We start from the raw sequence: 6,000 nt of genomic DNA on the forward strand, positions 1-6,000 counted from the left end.
ATTGGAAGTTACTCATTTTTTATTAATCGTTTCTGTGCTGGGATCCTATGCAAAAATAAAATCTTTTAAATAACTCAATTAAAACTAATGCATACATCACTATTTTAGCTGCAAAATAGATAATGTTATGCTATTTTAAACTGAAACAATCAAATTTACATCAGAACTTGGTTTGTATTGATTAGAAACACTTCGTATTAATGCAACTTTATGTCTTGTCTTAGGTGCTGCCCATTTGTATTTGTTTTAATTTACTATAAAACATGGTGACACGTGAATGGTGCATCATAAGTCAATGAATAATCACAACGTCAGTGCCATTGTGAAATCTCCACTGAGAATCTTCATTGTGAAACCACTGTGGGAGACTGGCACCTTCTTTGCCACGAGTTCTCACACTGTTGCCAAGTGACTAGGAAGGTGTGACAGCCAGACAGTGAAAGGGAAGAGATGTGTTAGGGTCAGAATTACTAGAAGGTTGTGTGGCATGGGAAGTCTCCAGTAATTTTTCTAAAGATTGCTTTTCTTAGTACACGTCATCATATGCTGTCTTTCTAGCGAAGATGGAAGTGAGTTCTCAGATTTGGGGATGGTTCTGGCTTGCTTCCTGCCCTTCCCTGAGATAATGTCTTCTAAACACTCTCAAGAATGTCCCTCTGATTTTGTGATTCACAGTGAAAGAACTTGCTGAAATGTCAAAGTATTTAAATATGGGACATTTAATGGGTCAAATTTTTCTCCTGGTTATAGGTCTCCCATTGATATCACTGAAAGCTGTGGATACTTATCTGGGGGCATAATTTGGGCCAATCTTATCAATTTGATTTACATCTAACTGCACGTCTCAAAAGGAGAAGGGTATATCAAATTTCCTTCTGATTTCTCTGGTCTCAAAGTGCATGTTTGACTCTTGTTCTGTGCACAGAACTCCCACTGATGTCAAAACAGAGCAAAATAGGACCCTAAGAATTTATGGTTTAAATCACACAGGGTGTGTGAGAGGGAAGGTATGAGGAGGGGCTTCATTACAGTGGGCACCCAGATGAATTACAGCTGACTGCCCCAAAATTTCTCCTGGGATTCTGGAGAACATACTGGGGTGGAAGCCTGTCATGCTTATAAAGGATGCAGCGTGTGCTCACCTTCGTGTTGATTCAGCTTCCCCGGTGGGGTGCATGGGGGAGGGAAGGGAAGCCTGAAGGCAGGCATGGTCCCACTCTCACCACACCCTCTCCTTCCACTGAAGAGTCTAACAGTGTTGGCTGCACTGTCTTGGAATAGTCCTTGCACTCAAGACTGCAAATTACAACAGTCCCTGCTCAGGGACACAATATTGATGGTAGACCTGTGCTGTCTTCCTTTTGAGTACCCATGCAGCACCTGCAACAGTCTTGCTCAATGGATCATTTGTATTAAGTACTGTTATAAAAGGAATCATCTTGGATTAAAAAGTCCACATGTGTGTGGACCTGAAAGATAACTTCCAGTAAAACTACAGAGGATATCACATATAAGGTCATAGTATAAGGCTTTGGGGAAATAACATCTCCAAAGGCTAAATGCCTATTTTTCACAGTTTGAAAACATCAGCATCCAAACTAAATTCTATTATAATTTAAACAAAACAAAGGGCCAAATTCATCAACTCCATGATCTAGATAAACTTACAGCAGAGATGAATTTAGGCCATAACGTTTACTCAACTGGTACCCAGCAAATGATTGGTTGTATATAGTTAGAATAGAAGTAAGAAAAGTGACCCTTCCAGAATCTACCTTTCAAGCCAATGTGCATTCCATTCCTTCTGAAGAAGAGACTTTAAATTATTTGAAGAACAAAATTTGACCAAGGTAACATCTGGAAAGACATCTCAGTGAGTCATAAAGTACAGTAACTTCTTCATGTGTGTGTCATTGCTCTTAATACATGCAGACTGGCATTAACACTGCAAAGGCAAATACTATGCCAAAGTTCTTTCGGCAAGTTTGAACAAAAGAATCAACACCATATATTCTACTTGTGTTGGATAAAATTGATGATCATTAAATAAACCTTACAACTCAGTCATTTATACTTATAAAAACTCAAAGATTTTTATGTTCATGTGGCTTTTGAATTGATGAAAATGATTTGAGCATGACTTGCATAACTTTTGCAGTTGGACTGATGGAGATGCATAACACATGAATTTTATTATGTACCATACAATTTGAAAAACTAAGTCTTTACTCTTCATATTAAAGTAAAAGCTTAGTCATTATACTACTCAGCCTCGCTATTGCTTAAGAGATTGCCCAAACTATTTAGAGTACACTTACTTCATTTGGTGCTGTTGGAGGCATAAAATAAAAAGCATATGTTAATATTTTTAAGGCCAAATTTGTCCAGAAACTGAAGAGAACAGTCACTGGTTTTTGGATTTTGGATCTCTTGTTTTTCAAGAGATTGTGTCTTTTGAAGTTTCCTTTCAGCAACTGAAAGGTTTTATATCTTTTATTGTTTGCATTTTACATGCTGCTCATTTCTTTTATAAGCTTATCATTCCTCTGTACAGACTTACCATGCTGTTGTCCCAGACTTTTATAATTAATGTGATCTCGTCGCCAAAGTTAATTAGGTTTCTACTGATGTGCACAGTTGAATGATTCCTTCACCAGTAAATAGAGTGCATGGTTTAATCTATACACTTTTTCCATATTTGGATTTTCATTTTTTTTAAGGTTGCAGTAATTGCTGTTGGTACTCTGTTCTGCTTTTGCCCCAGATATGTTTCGGAAGGCATTCTAAAATCCAAAATCAAAAAGCCCCTGCTACCAGGCTTGCTTCTTGTTCTGCAAGCGACAGCATTCTGGGCAAGTGAGAGTTTTTGTCACTGGATGCCACTTCAGAAACTCTGCCTTACCTATATCCTTTAACTACTGGTTTCAGAGTAGCAGCCGTGTTAGTCTGTATCCGCAAAAAGAAAAGGAGGACTTGTGGCACCTTAGAGACTAACAAATGTATTAGAGCATAAGCTTTCATGGGCTAAAGCTCACTTCATCGGATGCATAGAATGGAACATATAGTAAGATATACATTACTAAAAAATAAAAAATTTCTCCTGTTGATAATAGTTCATCTTAACTAATTAGCCTCTCACAGTTTGTATGGTAACTTCCAACTTATCTGTGTGTGTATATATATCTTTCTATATGTTCCATTCGATGAAGTGGGCTATAGCCCATTAAAACTTATGCTCTAATACATTTGTTCATCTCTAAGGTGCCACAAGTCCTCCTGTTTTTTTCTGTGTTTTAATGTGCAACCCAGCAGCAGTGGAGAATCTCCTCCCTATTGTAGTTAAGGAAAAATAAACATTTGTTAAATTCACACACAATGTTTCACATTATGGCTCAAATTCTGGCAGGTGCTACACATAGTCACCCAGAAGACACATGGCTCCCAGTACCAGCATTGTCGGGGAAGTTGTTTGACTATTTTGACCTGCACACAAATGCATTCAGAGGCAGGCTGCTCTATGGACTCTCTGAACTCAGATAAGCTAGGGCTGCCAGGGTATAAGCCACATATTGGTGAAATTCATCACTGTGCAGAGGGTTAGCATGAGGTCTACACATAGGGTGACCAGATGTCCTGATTTTATAGGGACAGTCCTGATTTTTGGGTCTTTTTCTTATATAGGCTCTTATTACCTCCCCACCCCCTGTCCTGATTTTTCAGATTTGCTGTCTGGTCACCCTATCTACACACCACTTCAGTTCCTTTTTAAATTTCCAGTTTCCTGCATGGGATATTTCCTACATAGAGAACAATTTAGGTCCTGCTATCTAAAGAATTTGAGCTAAATCTCACAGAAATACTTGGCAAGCTAAAGATAGTAGCAGGCCTGATGTATAGTTAGGTATACTGTACTTGGAAAATTGTCTACCGTTTGCTAACAGCCATCTCTTCCATGAGGCATGTATTTTGTCTAAGCGGCATCTTCTGCCTTTTTTTTTTTGCTTCTGCATCCCTAAAGTCATAATGTCAAACTAGTCATTTTTATACCAGAGAAACTTTAATATCTATACCCATATGTATTCCAGTACACTGACAAGACAAAGCCATTTTTATACAACTATAAGCAGCAATTGTTCTATTTTTCCAACACTTTTTTAAACAGGGCAGGTGCAATGACCGTATCTCTTATCAGTAACTAACAATGAATCACTCACATTCTTCAGGTTTCAGAGTAGCAGCCGTGTTAGTCTGTATTCTCAAAAAGAAAAGGAGTACTTGTGGCACCTTAGAGACTAACAAATTTATTAGAGCATAAGCTTTCGTGAGCTACAGCTCACTTCATCGGATGCATCCGATGAAGTGAGCTGTAGCTCACGAAAGCTTATGCTCTAATAAATTTGTTAGTCTCTAAGGTGCCACAAGTACTCCTTTTCTTTTCACATTCTTCAGGTGTTACATGCTTGCATTAGTCATCCTGTCCTGTGCTTATTGGAATTCAGACAGACAAAACATTGCTCAAGGTGTATCATTTAGGATTCATTGAAGAATATCCGGGTGCAAACAGCAAATGAAGTAGAAAAATGGAGATGATGGCTTTTTTAAACATTTGTAGACAATTAATTTGGTAAGCCAGGTCACAGAACAATTTAAGAGTATTATTTATGAAGCAAAAACTACCACTGTCACTTGACCCAGCCATTGATCTACTTGAGTGAAATTCTCTCCACGTATGTAGAGCCTAAATACTTGGGCTTCTTTTGGGTGGATCACAGTCAGTGAGGAAGGTGAAATCCACCACCATACCCAACAGGGCTAATGTGTAGGACTGCATTACAGCCCACCGCCGGCAATGCCTTCTCCATGGCTAATCTTCCAGTTTTTGGCTTGAATTGCATTCACAGTCCCAGTGTTTTGGTTGCACCAAGTACTAGGGGCCACTGTAAACACTGATCCACAACCCTTCCCACTGGTCAGTTCCCTGGCCTACCCACAATGTGGCCGCCTGCTCCAGCCTATGCAAGGCGGGCATAGAGCTGGATGGGAAATGGTTTTCTTGTCCTGCAACAATTTTCAGTGTTTTTTGTTTGTTTGTTTGTTTGTTTTTTGTATTAAAAATTCCTATCCTGAATCAGGATGAAAAGCTGAAATTTCAAAAAATTTTGTTAACTGAAAATCTGGAGAGGAAAAAAAAAATTGCATCATATCAACTGAAACACTTCATTTTGATTTCAAGCATTTAAAAAAACTTGCATTTTAAAACTAGAAATGTGGAAATTAAAAGTCATTTTGACCAAAACAGAACTTTTTCATTTCAAAGTGGGATGTTTTGATAATTTTTAACCTTGTTTCAAAAATTTTTGGAAATCGATCCAAACCAGCTCCTGCCTGTGAACAGTTTTCAACAAATCAGCATTTTTCTAATGAAAAATACATTGTGTCTAAAAATTCCCACGGGTGTAGGCTGGCAAGCAAAGATTCTTCTTGTGGTACAGCCCCTGTGCAGCAGCTCAGCTGGCCGATTCAGTGTAGCATCTATGGGGGGGCAGGGTGTTGACTCTCCACACCAGGATGAACTTCACCTTTTGTCCCAGACTTTGGCCTTCTTACTCCTTACACTGGTGTGAACAATTACTCAACTGAGCAGTCCCACTGCCTTCACTGGGACTTGTACTATAAGGAACTGCTCACTGGTATAGGTAAAGCGGTCATAATCTGGCCTTTTCAGAATAAGCAATATTTGCAATTTAGTGCATGTGTGCTTTCACCCAGCATCTAAAAAGGCTGGATTCCTGTGAAAATAACTTTGCTAATTCACTACTGTTACCACAGTGTAAAACTGCTGTTTTTTTATTGTTCCAATATAACCTACATTATTAATCTGACAGATTTATAGAAAAGCTGGGATGAGTACAAAAATGTTTTTAATTAATATTCCTTATGCATTCTGCTGTAACTTCTAAATTCATCATTCCTTTTCCCTAATGATCTGTGTTACTTTAG

Source organism: Dermochelys coriacea, chromosome 1, assembly GCF_009764565.3.
Source record: "Dermochelys coriacea isolate rDerCor1 chromosome 1, rDerCor1.pri.v4, whole genome shotgun sequence".
Taxonomy (NCBI): Eukaryota; Metazoa; Chordata; order Testudines; family Dermochelyidae; genus Dermochelys; species Dermochelys coriacea.